Consider the following 20,092-nt stretch of genomic DNA (forward strand, 5'->3'; position numbering starts at 1 on the left):
ACACGGTACTGGGCTTTACACCTGAGACTGGATCATGTACTTAGTTATTAGATCTTGCAAAAGTAGCTGGATAAATGCACATACAGCTCAGCTGTGCTGCAAATCAACACCACATTTTGCATTCAGCGTGTTTGTGCTGATCACAGCTTTCAGTCAGGTCAATCTCATCTGCTTTGTTTACTAAACACCACAAGTATCACACCATGCCAGTTTTCATTGATTTGGATTTTACGCAATTCCACTGAACGCTACAAAATGCTATGGCTGAGTCTGGCACTTCAGATTAAAGCTGCCAAAAGCTGCATATAAACAGCAATATTTTTAATTAAAAAAAAAAGTATTTAAGGGCTACTGTGAGCAGGCTGAATGGTCAATGCAGAACAGGCTCCTCTTCTTAGCTGATGCTCTGTGTTATATGTATCCCCAAATTCTGCCTGGGCCTAAAAATCATTATCTAAACTCAATCCAGCATCTTGAAATATAGTCTTGTATCCTGCTAGCAGCCAAAATGCAAGTGTGCAGGTCAGCTGCAGAGAGGGAGAATAAAAGAATTAAACTAAAACTTGAGGCTGTGGAGCACAATTAGATGCAAAGGGATCCACCTGCCGAGGACCCCCAGCTCAAAGCGTGCAGGTGATCACCACCCCAGGGTCATGGCAAACAGCCTCTTAAAGGTTACCACAGCTTTTTATAAAAGTGAGCTAGTCTGGATTCTGTACCACCACAGTCCCTAGGTCAGAATCATAGGTCTTATACAATGCCAAACTTCAGTATTTAAAAACAGCAGAGATGTTTTGTGAAAATGATTATGAGACTCAAGCCAGCCAAAAAATACTCATGCTATTTCCTTGTTAGAGCTGTCACTTCTTTAGGAAAAAAAAAAAAAAAAGCTGTATGTGTTCAAACTCAAAATTTATTACTGCGCTTAGAGACAAATAATTTGGAACCAAAACTCCATTTTTGAGTGGGCATCAGCCAAATCTCTTCCAATTACTGCTTGGACTGCAGTCAGACATTCCTTTATGAAATCATGCTGAGTTTTCTGGAGTGCTGACACACGAAGTCCCAGGTGAACTGCAGCGATGGGTTGTTAGTTCCATGAAAATCAGGGATCAGACTGCTTTCCTTTTCACTTGTTGTATTTCACTGCCTGAGCTGGCTTGGCCAAGATCCCTCCATATGAATCCTTCCACACTCATCAAACATAAAAATGTTGGGATGTCAGTCATGAAGTTCCTTCCAACTGGGTAACCTCGTCTGACCTACAAGTGTGCCATATGTGGGAAACAGACCCATGAACATACCTCAAATTCATTGAGCTTAACTGAATTCAAGAGAGTTCCAAATGGGGTACTTGTGGTGCCAAGTTTAAGATTTTACATCTGGAAAAAACAGGTAAGTCTGAAAGTAAAATGTAAGAGCTTCCATTGCTTCCCCAAAGAAAGTCAATTTGGTTGTTCATTTAGAGAAACAAGGCATTGTCAGTCATCAGCTGAGTACTTTAGCACCTGTTATGAGCATCAGCCCACATTCTGGAAAAGAGGAATCAGAAGCAGAGCTCCTGAGTGACCCGAAATGCTTTGTACAATTCAGTCATCTACTCCCAGGCTTGGGGACACAGAACAGCCCTGCAAGTATCCAACTCCTCCTGCACTGTGCACTCTTCCCCTCTGGAAAGTGTATTGGAAAATAGGTCTGAAAACATTGGATAATCACTACCCTGGTGTTTTGTTTGCCCATTCTTTTCAAACTTCACAAGCATTGTGACCAATCCCCTTGAAAATGCTTATGTTTCAAACTGGGAAAAAGACGGTTAAACCCAACCCCATGTTTTCAACAGAAAAACCATTAATCTCTACTGCATCCCCTCAGATTCATTCACCATTGGGCTCTTAGGTAGCATAATCACTGTTATGAGATCTTCTAGAGGCTCCATTACCTATATTAACCTCCAAAATTAATCTCCTTTTAGGATTATTAGACAAATCACTAGCCTATTTCCTTGTCTTATTTGCACCTGCTCTCCTGCATTGTGTTCAGTTGCAGAGCTCAGAGTGTGGCTTTCCTGAGGTAAAAATCAAGTACAGGACACAAGGAAAGGAATTTTTTGCATATTTGAGACGAAGTGGAATGGGCTTGCTTACAACAAACATCCCTAGGTTAATTAAAATAAACTCAAAATTGCTTTTCATTCCCAAATCAAATATTTAATTTCAAATTCTGTATTGTATTAACCCTTCCATTTATTTTATATTTTAAATGGAACTTAATTTTTAAAACAATTTTTTACAGCACCAACATAAAGCATCATGACACTTTTAACATTTAATACACATTTTTAATATAAATTTTCTCTCTACTTCTTAACAAGTAGTTGGAATAAATTATCCTCTTCAGATAAATTAACTTTTGAAAATATTTACTCATCCGTATGTAACTAAAATGGGTAGCTACTCAAACTCGGCACAGCTGAAGAGAAAAATAGTATTTCTCCTCTTTGGCTTGTATTTGAAGAGTTATTGTGATGGTCCAAACGTAAAAAAACTGACAACAAATCCAGCAAACAAACAAAAACCAACAATAACAGAACTAACAAAACTCCTAAACAATGTAATTTTACTATTTTTTGTTTTATTTGCCTATATTTTAACAGATAGGTCATACTGATTTCAAAATAAGATCTTGTAACTATAATGAAGATACTTTTTTTTTTGGACTTGAAGATGAATTCCCAAGAGAAGAATGTTCATGGTCACACTAAATCTTATTTTGGCATCCTGGAGACTTCAGTTTATATGACTTTAGCCACTGATTTCTTTTACAGAAATACCCTGACAGTCATTTCAAGAGGCATTTGTGTCAAGCAGGGAGCCAGCAAAGCACTTAACTAGGAGTATTTAATAAAATGCATCTTCAATTGAAATCACTGTGCCAGCCTGCAAGCTTCAACATAAGAATGTGCTCAACTGCCCTGATGAATTACAGCAGATCAGACATTTTATCATCACTGGAGCCAGGAGAACTCTTCAAATTCGTCACTTCTTCCCTCTTTTTAGCCCACTGTTTAAGTGAAGCTTTATAACTGGAAGGTTTTGGACTGCAATCCATCACTGGAAGGATGTGGAACATGAGGTCTTTTGATCACTTAGTTTTAACTTCTAAGTAACGGTAATAGATTTTTGAAAACAATCCTCCCTTTGGCTGTCTGAGATAGTGATTTCTAGCCCAGCAGCTTCTTTGGTGCAATCACCAGCTGCTCTTTTTGTCAGCAGGTCAAAAATAGGTGAGGTGTGACACCTCAAAGTCAGCCCCTACCACCAGAGCTTTAAATCTGTACAGCTGGGCTCTGTGCAGGAGATGAGCACAGAGTCATTCTGCATCCCTGGGACACTGCTGGGTTTGGAGCAGTGCCTCAACACCTTGCACAGTCTGGGGAATTTCATGCACCAAGCTGCTCTTTGTCCCTCAGTGTCTCCAGGGCGAGTGGTTTGTAGCTTTTAAGCAGAACAAAACAGCCAGGGACTGTCTGCCTTCCGTAACACAGCTGCAGGATGTTCACTCCCTCTTTTGTAAAATCACATAATCATGGAATGGTTTGGGTTGGGACAGACCATAGAGATCACACAGTTCCAACCCCACTGCCACAGGACACCTTCCACTGTCCCAGGGTGCTCCAAGCCCCATCCAACCTGGCCTAGAACACTTCCAGGGACTTGGAATCCACAGCCTCTCTGGGCACCCTGTGCCAGGGCCTCACCACCCTCACAGAATTTCTTCCCAAAACCCATCTAAACCCACTCGCACTGATTTAACTGAGCCACTGCCTTATCACAGCTGTGTGTAAGACTTGAGCAACACTAATGATGTCAAGATCATTGAAGGTGTGATTCTCTATGAAATTAATTATCCAGAATAGGACTTCCCCTGATCTCAGTCACCTAGGAGTGAAACAGAACTGCTTTTACCTGAGTGTCCAATGCCAAAACAGAGGAAAAGGGTAAATCACCTCCTGTGATACTTCCCTCCAGTGTCCAGCAAAAGAGTTTAGCTAAAAACACTTAAATCTAGGGACAGCAGTGGCAAAATGAATTAGCTGCAAGGCCAAGGCATAAAGAATGTTTAGATATTCAGCTTCTATCAGCAAGTTATGCAACCAGGTACACAAATATTTGGGCTTAGAGGCACTTTTTGAGATATTTTTCAGGGCAACTAATAAGACTAAAGGTAGAGATGACTACAAAGAGAAAAATTTGAGGGGGTTTTGCCATTTTGTCATAAAATTCCATCCATCGCCCAGTATTTTTTATTCCATTAGTCTTTTTTACGATGGAACATTGAATACAACTGCTCTAGAGAAATTCTTGCCTTACAATAGATCGAAATTGAAAAACATTAAAGTTTATGGCAATAATTCTTCAAATTATAATTGCCTTTCCATACCAGAGATTTGTTTCTTCGTGCAAAGCTATCAAATGTTTAATAGCAGACCTTTACATAAAAGCAATTTTATTAAACAAAATGTAAAAATACAGCTGCTTACATTATTGGCATCCATCCCTTGGAAGCTGGCTGGTAGTGCAATTACTGCTTATTTCTAAGGGAGAAGAATAGAGTAACTTTAGGAAATATATTATTTGATATTTTTCAATATCCTATAAATGTAAATGTAAACAAATTATTCCTGGAAAAAATGACAGTATGTGCAGACCAAAATAGTGGTTTCTAGTTTATGGCTGCAATATTCTCATCTGCTGCATTTGTTCACCCACTCCAGCAACAGGCTGAGCACTGTGAGAGAGAGTGACAGGGAGCTCTGGGAGACCTTTGGGGAAGCTGTCTCAGGGAAAAATGCTCTGCACCAACTCATCTCTTTGCTTTCGAGTGACAGCAGACCTACATCTCAAAGAAGGAAGCCTCAACATCTCCTGGCAACAGACCATCTGTTCTGTAGAAGCTGGAGCTCAGAGCTTTGCTGCGAGTTTTTCAGTTGTGTGATTGGAAATTCTCAGCAGTGATGCAGAAGTCATCTTGCAGAGTCAATGATCAGTCATTAAATTTACCTCCTGCTTTTCAAAAAGCCTGAAGACTTTTTCATTTTTCATGTTTGAGATAAAGAACACTGGAAAGAGAAACAGGTTGTCAAGCTTGCAGTTCCCAAGTTCACAACTGTTCCTCAAAAAAAACCCCAAACCCCCCCCCCAAAAAAAAAAAAAAAAAATTGTGATAATGTTACAAAGAATAAAGTTAGTCTGACAGCAAATCACTTAAAAGAGGAATTCTTCAATAGAAACTTTTGGCTAAACCCGAGGTTATCAGCATCTGGCAGGAAGCAGATACTTCTTACTGCATGTACTGTAGGAGAAATGCTGGAAACTATGTAACTGCATCTTTTTTTCTGTTTCTTCACTGGCCTTCTCATCAGACATTTCTCTTTGAATTATGAGGTTTTGCTTCTCCGTCTAAGCCCAGAGCAGAGGTTTCCCTATTCACATATTGGGAACTGCTTTTCTGAGAAACTTGTAAATGTCTGCCTGGGCTGGACTTTGGGTTTGAGAGATGCTTTTCTCAGGAAGGGCAAGAAGAGTGAGTGGAAGGTTACATGGCTCCAAGGTTTGTGAGGCACAGAATGTATCATGTGTGTGTGTCTGGAGAAAAGTGCCAGCACCAGCCCTTGGACCCATTCCCAGGCTGCTCTACATCTCTTGTCTCATCGGGGATAACCTGGTTTGCTTCCCCTAAATTATTCACATAGTCAGGGATGGCACATGGGCATGGAAAACTACTAGACATGACAAAGAAATTGCTGGATGTGACATACAGAATTATCTCAGGGTAATACAAGATGTTGAGGAAGTTGCAGAAAGGGTTGTGCAGGGTGAGAGCATTTAAAAGGAGGTGAGAGAGGAAGTTATGTCAGTAAATGGGCAAACTCCATAGATAATGGGAGGGGAGTATTTGGGACCTTTCTAGGAATAAAGCCTTATAGGAAAATCTAAGTAACCATGTTAGTTACACCATGCAAGATCAGCTGAGCAAGGTAACCATCCCAGAAATACCAGATGTGGGTGTGGAAGTAGCAATGGGGACAAAAGTAGTTAGGACAGGTTGTTTCACAGAACCACAGAATCTCAGAATGGTTTGGGTTGGAAGGGACCTTAAAGATCATCTCATTCCAATCCCCCTGCCATGGATGCCCCAACCCTGCCAGTGTTCAAGGCCAGGTTGGATAAGGCCTTGAGAAACCAGGTCTGGTGGAAGGTGTCCCTGAACATGGCAGTGGAATTGGGACTAAATGATCTTTAAGGTCTCTTCCAACCCTTTAACATTCTATGATTCTATAATTCTGTGGACAGGGACACCTTTCACCAGACCAGGTTGCTTGGAGCTCCATCCAGTGATAGCACAGCCACAGCTTCTCTGGGCAACCTGTGCCAGGGCCTCACCATCCTCACAGGGAAGAACTTTGTACAGTTTATCTGGGAACAGACTGGGGTGAAGAAAGGGAGCGACAAAGGCAGAAAAACCTGGAGAAAGGAACAAGATATGAACTAATGCCAATGTGTTGATCCAGGAGTGAATACAAACTTCTTTTCTGATCAGGAAAACCTGATCCTGGCTGGCAGAGTATACAGAGAGAGGGAAGGAGCATCCTGGCATCACTGTGTCAGTGACAGCACCATTTCATAGCACCTGCAGTGAACAGTGCCCGTGTTGAGACAGTTTCCCCTGAGTCTGGGCTGTGCTGAGCTCTGCATCTCACAATGCTTCAACCATTCAGAACCAATTTCACTGCATGATAGAAGGAACCACAGGCAGGATAACTATTAGGATTTGTACTGTATATTGATAAGCTTCTTTCTTTTCTTGGTCTTATTATTCCAGTGCTTCCTGTTGTTCTATATGGTAGCATTTCAATATTTATAAGCTGTATTGATTGCTTGTATTTTTCCTGCCATACATCAGAACCCACCACTGCTAGAACATTAATTTGCACTGTCAAGACAAATGCACGCATAGGAAAATGAGATATTAATGAAACCAACACCTCAGGCTGTATGTGCCTATACTCAGTGTAAAATGCATGGTCTAAATAGCTTGCAATTCTAGTTCTTCTTGCCTGCAAGTTTGGCTGGCTTTTTTTTCAGGTTTTTTTTTTGTATTATAGAGGAATAATACAAGGATTCTTCATAATGCCTTTCATAACTCGATGTAATGTGCACGTATTTTATTAAAAATGATGAAATGGAGAACTGAAAGTATCGTTGGCAGGGAGGGACAGCTAAACTCGTCCTATTTTAAATTAATTTCAAATATCAAAACTTCTAGCCTTTCTGTTGCTTTTGTTAAACAGGCTGAAAAACAGTACGGTGATTAGGAAAACAATGGCAAAATGAAGTCTTAAATCAAAAGAGGTGGTTAAGAGACCAAATCCTGGGTTGATGACGTTCTGAAATACGCAGAGTGCACCTGATTTTCTGAGACCTCTGCTCTGTATTTAGTACAAATATTTTAAATGAATCAACCATATTTTCAGGACTGTGAGAAAGATGCAGGATTGCAGACTGAGATGTTAGTGCCTGATTTTAGCAGATCACTGCAAAAACACAGAGGAACTCCCCGAATCTCAGAGTTCAGGGACATCGAGGATCTGGCCTGTCAGGCTGCAATCCAGCTCCAAATGAAGAGCTTCCTCGTTGAGCTGGTTCCCTGGAAGTCCCCACCCTGCCATGGATCACAGAGAGCAGGAGGCAAAGACAGCCAGAATCTTCTCTTGACCAGGAGCACACCGGTGTGAGTAACTCCTTTCCAGCTCAGAGGTGGCTTGTGCTCATCCTGCTGGAGTTTAGTCTGTCTCAGCCCACCAGTACAAAAATTACTTTCTAAGGCCATTATTTTCACAGTACCTCAAGTTCTTACTCTCACACTTTTTTTTTAGCCAGCCGGAGAGAGACCATAATCTTTCTAGCCAAAGACCTAAAAGAGTGAGGACAAAAGACTAATCTTTCTGCTGAAGAACTCTGTTTTTGCCAGACTTACAGAGAATTTTCTCTACTATTCCTGCCCTCAATCAGGAGGTCAACATTGCTGTGACCCTGTGCATGCTGAGCTGTTCTCCTGCAGATTTAAATAAAACACCCCAAAGGAAATTCTGAAGTGGAATCACAGACCACAGGTGATTCTTCCTTTTTAAAGTCAGTATTTAGGTAAGTACTGCAGACTTTAATTGCAAGAAGGTGGAGGTATTATTATGAGGTCTTCACATGAAATAGCATCTATGGATTTGGGTCAACTTCACTGATAAACCTACTAAGGATTAAATTTGCTAAAAATAGTTACGAATAACTCATTTTATAGAGGAATAATAAGAGGAGAATAAACTGTGGTACAGTACTGAATTTGAATTTGTAATATGGTTCATTTTTAAAAAACCTGTGCAAGGATGATAGAGCTGCTGTAGAACAGAATCTGCCATTTCAGAAATGCAATTAAGTCATCTTACTCTGTCCTCTCAGTTGTAAAATTCCCATTTAAGCAAAACACATCTAAGCAGCACACACAGGCAAAAAAAAATTCCGAAAGGAGTAAGTCTGGGTAGGAACACTGGATGTCTGCTGAATGTTTTGAAAGATGGATTTTGTCCATATTGTGAAAGTTAATACAAAATGAGCTCCTGCTCTCAGGGAGAGTTAGCTCTCATTGCTAAGCCTGACCCCATGTGATAACACATTAATGACAGCTTTGGACTCAGTCCTTCCAATGAGGGTTTTATCCACAGCCATCAGAATAAAAATCCAGCAGTGGAGGCCAGAGTCCATGGAGATGTTTAGTTAGAATACAGTCTATTGACTTCATTAAAATATATGCCAATGATCCCTTATTATTAACAATCATATTGGAAGGAAAGTTTCAACTATAAAGACTCAGTACTGTGTAAAACAGAAGAGATTGTCTTTCTGGAGGGACTGACTAGCAATAATGAAGGTATCAGAATTATTTGATGAGGCTGTTAGCTGGACCTTTTTGAAAATGCCTTGTTTGTCTTCTGTTAAAGTGCTTAGTTAGGAAAGGTTTTTCCCTCCAGGAACACAAGGTTAAAATTTGCATAACTATCCTTTTTTTTCAGCACTTGTAATTATTAATCTTTTATATCTCAGTCATGATGAACACGAAAAAAACCCTGTAAATCTGTTTGTAATACAGTGCTGAACTATGCCCATTACAAAGAATAGTGTTTGGTGTTACATCTGACTCTGTGGACCTTGTAACACCCAAAAGTGGTTCCACACAGATGAATCAATTATCATGTTATAAAATATGAAAAAAAGAATTCCCTTCAAAAATAAGTCTAATGACACTCAGCACTCAATTTCTGTCCAGCATGCATTTCTTTCTGGTACAAAGTAGCAATCTTTTTGTGAGGACAGTGTTTGAAAGTAAAACCAGTGTCCAAAGATTATTTACTTAATTGTAGCAGAACCAATTAAATAATTGTAACAGGTAACCATAGTTTGCTGGAAAAATAGTTTGTGAGAGACAGAAAAAAAAAAGCCAGAACAAGCAAGCAGTGGACAAAGAGTTATTATAAAGAAGAGGAAATGGAGCGTGAAGAAAACAGTGGTTTAATTTGCATCTTGGAGGCAGGGACAGGAACAAGGACTAACCTGAAATCTTCAAAATTCCAGACAAGAACCATGACCAAATCCTCACTTTCTAGCCACTGCTACCTAAGGTACCCCTTCTGCTTCCAAGGTGCTAATTAATTGTTATTCACAGAGATTTTTGTCTGTAGTTAACAGCCTCCTACAGACTTACTCCTGCTAGTAATGTACACTTTCTCCCTCCCAAAGCAACCCAACTGTGAATCTCCAGACTGATCCAACATGACTCAGTTCTGTTCTAACATGGGCACAACCAAAAACCAACATTACAGCTGTAGCCCACAGCTAGTGTAAGTTTTTTCCTCTTAATTAAAAAGCTGTGGAAGTCTTACAACTCTCTTAATTCTGTGTTTGAATCAGGAACTCTTCATTAAGTGCTATTAAAAAATAATTTTATCTGCAGCTGAAAGAGCTAAACAATGAAAATTCAGGACCAAAAATGACATGGGATCTGCAGTAATTAAGTCACCTAAGCCAGAAATGACTTGGAAGCTCTGGCAGAAAACCTTATTAACCTTTCATGTCCGGGTATGTGCAGAAAGAGTGAAAACCTTTGAGATACCTGCAGTTCTTGAGCTATGAGCTGTCCACCCAAAAGGCAGCTCTAGTATAAGGCAGGCTGCAGTGTGCAGCTGTTGTTAAGCCAGGAGAGCGAGGGGAGGTTTGTGGAAGACAGAAAATAATAATTATCTGCTATTGCAAGTAAAAGGAAATTTACACACCTACCCTGCCCTTTGTATTCCCTGTTGCTCAGCTCCCCATGAGGTTGTGCCGGCCAGGTTGCAATTCCATAACCCCTAGCTCAAGTCTTTTAAAACACTGTGTGAAAAACCTGAATGCCTAAGAGAGCATCCTGGGTTTCACTGTGAGGGCCAGGCATTCAAGAGTTTGATGCTCCAATTCACAGATTTTAGGGACCAAAGTCTTTACTCTGGATTCAGCCCTAAGTAATTAATTGCACCAGAAGTTTAATATTAAACTAGTTCTTTAGCTATTGTACATACTTTTTATTCAAGTGGAAATCATTACCTTCACTCTACCTCTTTTAGAAAAGCAGAGAAAATATTTCTTATTCAGGCTTTAAGCTAAAATGCAAATTCAAATACACCACTAACATTTCTTCCCAGCCTTAGGACTTTTTGCTGCATAATGAACCACTACTTCAAATGCAACATTTCATTTAGAAAACACTGTAGCCACATTTTCTTATTCAAAATTGTAATCGTTTTCATTTAAAATATAAACCAAAACAAGAAGACACTTGACCAAAGTCCTGTAGGAATGCTGAGAAAACACAAATTAATGTTTGAGGGGTTTTGGTTTCTTCTTCTGATTTAGTCGATCTCTGTGCACCCATTTCACCATGAGGGTGATACAATTATATATATTAAATATGCTAATTTGAAGACCAGCAGGATTATCTGAGCATTGTTCTTACTTTCAGCACTTCTTAAAAGAAACCAAAACAATGTTCAGTTGTACGAATGGCATGAATAAATCTGTTAAGTAGTTTGAGAAACATTTAATTAGTGAAGCATACATAAAATTGAACATCTCTAACAAGGAAAATGGAGTAAGAACTTAAATCTCATTGGCACTTTGTTATGCCAGAGTGATGAGAACTCTGCCTTGTTGTGCAGCTAAGTTAAAACCACCTTTGTTCAGAACAGGTGAAATTGTGATTCCATTAAAGCAGGGAAGTGCACAAGATGTCTGCAATGTGGTTCCAAATTTTATCCCATTGGGCTTCTTAATATCCAGAGGCTTTTACTATGTAAAATCCCATATCTACTGCAAAATGTACTAATCTGCAGTTATGGGAAGCAATCCCATTTCCCACCATTACGACTGCAACCTGCCATTGTTGCCTGGAGAGTTTGGCTGGACTGTGTATTGATCCTCCCACATGTGGATAAAGGTAAAAGCTGTTGGACAGGTCATACCCTGTTTTATGAAATAAAATTCTAAATCATTCCAAACAACACCAGCAACAACAGCAGCAGTTAGATGCATAATGAAGATAATGTCATCATAAAAGTGTAGAATATGGAAGATGTTCTCTTGGCTGTGGCCTGCATAAATCCTCTTGCCTAAATTCAGCCTGACATATGAAATGTCAGTCCTAGGAGTCTTCCTTTCCAGAAGTCCTTCAGTATCAGGGTGGGCAGTTCACTTTTGTAAAGGAAGTCCGATTGTTCATTCAACTATCTTAAAGTAAGCATCTTCCACTAAAAATTTCGTATTTCCAACAGAGAAGTCCAACAACACCTTGTAATTGGTATTTTCACAGCACACTGCCTCAGACATAATGTATCCAGGGACAACAATCCATGAAGGGAAATCAGCTTGTGAAGGAGACTGGGAACTTGAGAAACTTGATTCTAAGATTGCAATTTAGCATTTTGGAAAGTCAAGTGCAACTTGGCATTTTCACTTGTTAAGTTTCAACAGAATCTCATTTCATTCTCTAAATCCATAGACCATGTCACTTTAATATTTTTCTGACCCTTCTCTCTCTTCTCCCGTTGAATATACACATATATTTTGTCTCTAAAGAAAGGAATCATGTCCTCTGCATTTGTAAAGTAGAATTTATAGTTTCTGTCTTTTAAAATAAGAAAGTCTGATTACGAACAACAAAGTCTATTCATTACTCTTTAAAATCTGAGACACATAAATCCCTGCAAAAATGTATGAGGGTAAAGGCCACATCCAAAAAGTCTGAAGTAATAGTTTCTTTTTCCCTATAGGCACCTATAAAATCTATTGCTATAGATTTCAATAAAAAGACTTTAGGTAGCAGATCTTGTACCAAGCCCTGTGAGATTCCTTCAGCACACAGGTCCATTCTTATAAAAATAAACAAACAGGAAGGACAAAAAGCGTGATTGGAAACTGACTCCAAGCTGATTTATGTACATATTTTCTATCCCAGTGAAAGATGGAGAAATGGATGCTTTTAAGAAAGCCACTCTCACAGTGGATATGTTTAGAGGGCAACTGAGGGTATGTCTGCTGATCACTGAGGGTGTGATGGGGTTTCTCCACCACAGAAATGGGGCTTTTCTGCTTGCTCTCAGGAAGAAGAGTCATTAGATACGTCAGAGGCAGTCACTGTGATTGGCTTGTTGTAGCATTGATTGGAGGATCCTGAGAGAAAATTGCACGCATTTTTGCTATTCATCGTATAACGTTTATAAGCAGGTCCATAAAACACGGTAAGTAACTGGCGAAAACAAGGCATTTAAATATTCCATGTTAACTAAAAAATAAACCAAAAAACCCCCTGGAAAGATAGTTTCAAGAACAGGATAAGTGAGGGCACGCTAGCCAGGAAAACAAAAGAAGCCCAGATGTCTGGCTGCACCCTGTGATTCAGGCAGCTTCACACACACAAAAAGTAGGAGAGAGTGAGCTCCTCACCCAAGGGAGCTACTCCTGGGCTAGCTGTCAGGTGTGCAGGTGGAGGTAAAGAAGGAGAGAGGGGACTCCTCCTAAGTTCTACTGAAGGTTTATTGATGTGAAGGGACTGGGGACAAAGCCAAAAATATCTGTGGGTCCAGGGATTTTATACTGAAGGATGGAAAGGCAGGGATAAGGGATACAGCCAATGGGACAAAGGGAAGGAGGCGGGGTTGAAGCCAAAGGAACCAATGGGAACAACACATAGGGGGGAACAAGGGAAGTAGCCAATGGGATGTCGAGGAGTACAGAACTTTCTAGAACTAATACATAGTTAACTGAGGGAAATGAATATTTACAACTTCATACATAAAACAGGGAGGGGAAAACATTAACGAATCATCTTGAAATACACAAATCACTAAACTGGGGGGATGATGGGTTCTCACCCTAACCAGGAGTGTATTGTTAAACATTGGTGCCTTACCACTGGAGGTTGGTTTCTGTTGTGTCTTCGGGGGTCAGGGTGGTCACAGCCACTTGCACCGCTACAGAAGAGAATAGAAATATATTCACATTATCAGCTGTGGTCAAAGGAGGATAGAGAGACATCACCAAAATATAATGTTCAGCTTAGTTGCAACACTTCTTCTTTAAGAGTTCATGATCTGAAAACCACAAGTTCAAAAGGTGTCCCCAAGATTTAAGAATTGGTGGGTCTCGTTTTTACATGACTTGGAAGACATCTAAAGGAAAGGAAGAGCTTTATCAGTCAGATGCATCCTATCTCTCATCTTTTCCATTGTAGTCTTGGATATAAGTACAAGAACCCTTTAGAAAAAAGAAGGTTTTCTGCCCTTCTCACCTCTTCTTTCTTCAAAGAGTTGTGTAGATCTTAAAATATGAATAAAAACCTATGGGGCCAATTTTTCAAAATGAAGAGGCTGACTTCCACCTCTTGACTTTGCTAAGTCAGAGTTCAGCGAGACTCCTCTGAGTACAAGAGAACCCTGAGCTCACCTGTGGATCACGAGCATTGCGGTGGCCAGACGCCTGTGCTCAGAGAGTGCCTTCCAAGAGGTGCTTTGTTCTGGGGCTCACAAGAAGTCAAACGCCTACCTGGTTTAATGCTTCAGAATAGTTAGTGCCAACTGAGGAGCCATGTCTTGCACTGGCTGATCTGTGCAATAGTCTTTCCCTTTTCTGGAAATTTGGTTTGTGTATGAGTAAATCTCATTAATGCCACTGACTTTTGACACCAGGACTTGAGCATAGTATATTTCTTCTTCACCATCACTAGATTAAGCCCATATTCCACCACAGTGATTCCTCCTGGACAGTTTGTACACTTAAAATTGGCCCCTTGAGCCAGACCTCTGCCATATTGCCATTGCACAAAACATGTCAGCCAAATTCGTTTATCATTATTCAGTTGAACTGTGGTTTTAACCAGATACTGATTTTGTAATACTGCAAATTTCTATCAAATGTGAGAAGTTGATAAGTTTAATAGAAATTGAGGTTAGTCTTAGGCTCCCATCTGCTCAAAAAGTAAGAGACTGTTTTTCTTGTATACCTGCATTAAGATTGAGAATTTGGAACTCAATTTCCCAAATAGGAACATGAAAGAGAACTGTGAAATTTTACTAGATTTCTAGAGTCTTTAAATTAAACTTTTGGCTTGAATGGAAGAGCAATGTTCTTAAGGTGCTTGGATGCAAACATCTTTTCCAGTATTGTTTATTACTGTCTGCAGGTATGTAATGACTTGCAAATGATGGTAATTTTTAAGATGTTATTAAACCCAGAATTCCTTCCTCTAGGTCCTAACCCTCTGCCACAGAAAAGTCAGTAATGGTTTATCTGGGAAACATGAGTAATCTCCTGCTTGAATATTAATCATTCATAATTAGATTTTTTGCATTCATCAGAATTCTATATAATTTGAGGGCAATCACAACCCCTGCTTCCCAAACAACATATGCACAAATATTCAAGTCCAAGTCATCCAAATCTCTCTGCTTTTGAAACATGTGTAAGGTTTTTCCCCATCCTGCTTTATAGTGTTTATTATTATTAAACAATATTATAATACAAATTATCCCATATGAAGTATTATACATTTTATAGGCATAATTATATACGTATAAGTACTTTATATGCATTTTATGTATTATGAAATAGTTGCCAAAATAATAAATGCTGCGTTCTTCATGATTAGAAGTTTTCCATTCCTCTCTCAGTGTAGTTCAACCTTAATATTTATAGAAGATCTGAAAGACCTGAAGACAACTTCTGCTGTCTCAGTAATCCACAGATAGTTGTAGGTTATTTACCACCAGCTGTTGCTGACAAAGGTTTATTTATCCTTTAATACCACATAAATCCTAATCTCTTACTATAAATTCTGTTAAGGAAAGAGACAGTTAACAACATGTGACTTATCAGGAATAGAAATGAGTGACAGTGGAGTATTGATCAGGAATTTAGACACTTACACTCCATTATCTGTGAAAATGGTACTTGGCCATCTTGGTTGATGAAATCTTGAAACCTACAGCTTCCTGGAATTCTTTAAAAATACAGGTTTTCACTAAATATGAAAATACAGCATCAAATGCTTATAGTTCTCTAATTACTTATTTATGCCTGGGCTTCTCTATGACAAAGCAGAATGCACACTCTCCCATTCCAATATATTCTGAATTTAATTGAAATCAGCTGAGGTATTACTGGGGTAAGCATAAAATAGCTGAATCTCAGTTATGGAGGTAGATTTGGGCTGTGAAAAAGCAAATCCCTGTTTACAAATCCCTTTAACCTGTGATTTCTGAGAGTATTAAGAAATTTAGTTTGAAAGCTGGCATGGACCACTGAAAGTCATTCAAAAGAAAGAGAATTTGAAAGGCTCCAAAATCTGATTTTGCAGTTCTGATCACATCAGTATTTCAACAGGCTTCTCAAAGATTGCAAAAAAAAGTCATTATGAGAGACAACTATTGGGTAGGCAAAATATCTGAGTAGAACTACGCAGGAATTAATTTTGTATGAATTAGGGTAGCCAAATTTTGCTGGCATTTGCACTCTTGAGTGAATATAATTTAATACTGCCCATTCTCAGGGGACATGGAAATGATGGCATCTGCGTTGTCTGCAAATGTAATACAACAAAGCTCATAAATTGATTATGTGTCACTGGAGTCATTAGAGACCATACTTCAGCTGAGGCAGAGCCACTGACTGTCCTAGTTCTTAATTTCTTAACTTTTTCTTCTAAAACTGTCCTTTTTTGTTAGATTTTTTTTTCCTTTTTCATTTGCCCAAAGAGATGATTCTTCCCATTCCAATGCAAGTCACCAGGTCAGATACTGTTCACGCTGTGCTTTTTATTTCATCCAACAACTACTAAAAAAGAAAGAGTGTTTCTATTATTCACAACCTACTTTTTACCTGATCCAGTTCAGTTTCACTTAACGTAGCACTAGCAAGAACCTCATTCCTATATTAAAAGTAAAATACTTTTTGGTGGAGCAAATTTAGTGTAGGCATGTAAGTTTGTGGAGCTTCAGTGATGCAGGGAGCTTGATCCATTGTATCAGAGAGCTTGGCAGAGCACACCTCATTAGAAGGAAAACATACAGTCGTGAGGATTTGCCCTCATATAGAGTCTGCCATCTGAGAGCCTCAAGGCTAACCAACAATTTATGGTCTCTTAGTTCCAGGGGCTGGTTTGAGATTTGGGATCAGTTCTGAAATATGCCACAAATATTCCTAGCAAAAAATGTAGAGGAAAGTGGAGGGAGAGTATGCAAACGTGAGAATTTACTGCCTTTTTATCATCAGGTAAGAAAAGTCTCCTGATCAATACAGATAATTCAGTATAAACTCATTTAAAAAATGAACACAGGAAAATTAATTACCACAAGGTCTTTGCTCTTCCCCTGAAGCCTGTGGCATAAACTCAATTTACTTTCAGAGTGATTTAGGTCTTCCTTCAAATACATGGTAATAGTCACCATGTTGGGTTTTTTTGGGGATCACAGTCCACTGATGCTTCCTTATTATCCCAGAAAGTGCTCACTGGTGCCTATTATAAGCCAGGGTTAAAAGCTGGTGAATTATATAATCACAGATCAGTGCTTGAGCCCAAGTCCTCACACTGTTTTATGAGCAAGTATGGACACAGTCTATGTAATTTGGGGTAAATCCCCACAGATTTAATGCACAGGGAGGTTTAACCACCTCAGTCACACCCAGATCCTTCCAAACTGCCTACATACCTTGCCAGGCAAGTTGCATAGCATGTGGACTTCCACTGTGATATTATTATTATTCATGCCTGTATATCCAGGCCAGCACCTCAGTCTCAGAGCTCTGTTGGGTTGCCTTCTGATTTTATTTGAAAATATTCACCTTTTGATGAGTTTCAGCATAGGTGGTGTGAGACCTGTTCTAAGATTTTGCTCCTACTTGATCGGAGCAAAACCCTGAACATTATCCCTGTTTTATGGCTGTTGACCTGACACTGTGGCAGCTGAAAGATTGTCAAAGGGTGGCCAAATGGCAAAGCAGGGCTGATCCAGATCTGCTGAGCCAAACACTTCTGCCTACAGCATCTATTCTCTTCTCAAATGATGCACCTCAGGCCTCAAGGGACAGATGAGGAAGAGGTGGGTGATAGGAGTTTTGTTCTGCCCACAAACCTTTTCCAAATGCAAAATGTAGGACTATGCAGAATGATATTTTAAAAACCTGATCCTACCACTCACAAGAACCTCACAAACAGGAGAAAGGAGATGAAACAATACAAATGAAGATTTGTAAAACTGCTATCTTTCTTGACTGCTAAATTAAATGTACATTATTTGGGTGCTTTCTTTGGACAGTTGGTGCCTTTGCATGTCTTAAACTGCCAGACTGAAAGTGAGATTTTTGTTTAATTCCAAGGAACTGATTAAATGGGATGAGTTAAATACTTTGTTGGCTTGACTTCTTCATTACTCTTCTAATTAAAGACTGGAATAATCTCCTTGTATTGTGGGTTTTGATGAGATAACTAATCACTTGATCACTCATGCTGGGTGGCTTTGTTTTCAAATTAACTACTGAGTATGCCTTGGGGGATGCAGCTAATTGTTCTCCTTTTCTCTTTTTGAAAATATTACATTTGAATCAAAATAATTGAAATTAAACTTTCATATAAGAGAGTAAAAAGCTGAGTGCTCAGATTTCAAAAAGAATTTTTACGTTGGTGGATTTATACTTAAATTTTCAGTTGCTAAATGTGATTAAAGATACTCATTTTCATCCAAGAGCTTGAAATTAAGGTGGAAATCACAGTAAGTGTTGGAATATAGATCCTCTCTCACCACTCGCAGCTGCTGAGAATCTCTTCCATGAGCAGAATCACACACACAGATTTGCTTTCTCCCTATATCTTCACCTCTCTGTTCCTGTTTTATTTGTCCCACACGGTCTGCACTACCTAAAACCCTACAATATCTGTTGCAATAAAAGTGCAGGGGTGGAGAGAGAAAGAGAGAGAAAGGCTGATAATCCTTTGACATTCTATGATAAAATAGTCATGTACAACAACATCAAGTATAAGCCATCAGTGAGGAACCCTTGAGGCGCTGTCCTCGGAGGAAGACAAAAGGCTAGATCATTTGTTAAGGTGTATTTTACTTCTAATTACTCTTGTCTCCTGAAAATCAAAAGTTTAATAGCTAGATGTGTACACATGTCGGACACCAAATTGTTCCAGCATCACAGTCAAGATAGTTTTACAATATGTCTTCAACTGGTATTCTTGCATAATTTCATTGCAGAGATTTCATTCAGAGATTTACTTATACTGATAAAGGTCATAAAGCCAAGGCTTTTTTTCCTTATATCATTTTTGTAGGCAATAGTATCTAGTAGTTAGTAAAATTCATTCAATTTCTTATTGTGCTTTCCTAATAAATTGTCTGTACTTTAATTTTTCTTCTTTAACCTCCTCAACCTCCTGAACAAAACCCATAAATTAATCAATATTTTAAAACATTCATAATGGAGTGGGATGTGGTGTTTTCTTTTTGAAGTACTATTGGACAGATTATTTGACACTAAGAAATGTCATTATTCAGATCATTGCATGAAAAGCATAAATGCTAGTCAGTGTATTAGGAAGAGTGCAGAGATTTGTATTGATTAAAAAGTTTTGAAACACTCAACTCAATCCTTTTTTTCTTTGAACATTTTGAGTTTTAGATTACACCTACAAAGGATTTTTTTTCTTTTGCTTTTAAAATGCATTCGTTTCAAAGACAAACACCCCATTTAATTTCATTTTATATATTGATTTATAATGGTGAGACACATCTGTTCTGCAACAGAGCATGCAATATCACCAAGGAGATTTTTTCTGATGAGCTGTGGTGAGTTTTTGAAGAATGTTTACCTGCAGCTGACGCAGAAATCCTCGAAGCTGTACTTAATTGCCATCTTCAGAAATCAAATAATTAGCACCTTAATACGGATTAAGGCAATTTACTTCCAAGTGTGAGATTTGAGTTGTCATCATTGTCACCATACATTGTTCAAGAGGTACCTATGAAGTCAATAAGAATACTACAACCTACACCAGCTGAGCTAATATTTCAGTGCAATGGAGAATTTATATGTCACTGACAATATGGAATTTTGGGTTGAAGCTAATCTGTAGCAAACCCTAAGGTTGTCATATCAAATCTTTCTGTTTATAAAATAGCACAGATGTGAATGAAACATTTTAATCAAAATTTTTTACTTGAATAAATTGAAAGTTGATGAAAAACTTGAAATCAACTTGAATTATTAATTTCTAAAAATGGTAAAAAGGAAAGGGAAGAGAAAAGAATAAGATGATAGTTTGAGAGTTCAGAAAGTAAAGGGAAAGCAAGTAACTATTTTATACTTTTCAAAAGCAGAAGAAATTACATTTTCAATAGTAAAGAGAAATGAATTTTACTCATCATTGGTTTTACTCATAAATGACATTATAAATTTTT

At 38.7% G+C, this 20,092-nt stretch overlaps 1 long non-coding RNA gene across 1 annotated transcript in view; it reads right to left on the bottom strand.

The window, feature by feature from the left end:
• The window catches only part of LOC121676842, a 54,557-nt gene that overhangs the window by 15,988 nt on the left and 18,477 nt on the right, over positions 1–20,092 (bottom strand). The window contains exons 3-4 of the long non-coding RNA XR_006020626.1: positions 13,549–13,609; positions 4,541–4,594 (exon numbers count right to left, since the gene is read on the bottom strand). This is a non-coding gene — a long non-coding RNA (uncharacterized LOC121676842). The remainder of the gene's footprint in view (positions 1–4,540; positions 4,595–13,548; positions 13,610–20,092) is intronic.

This window comes from Corvus kubaryi, unplaced genomic scaffold (genome assembly GCF_017639235.1).
Source record: "Corvus kubaryi isolate FWS band 111438036 unplaced genomic scaffold, C.kubaryi_AGA036_p1.0 split1-131, whole genome shotgun sequence".
Lineage (NCBI taxonomy): Eukaryota > Metazoa > Chordata > Aves > Passeriformes > Corvidae > Corvus > Corvus kubaryi.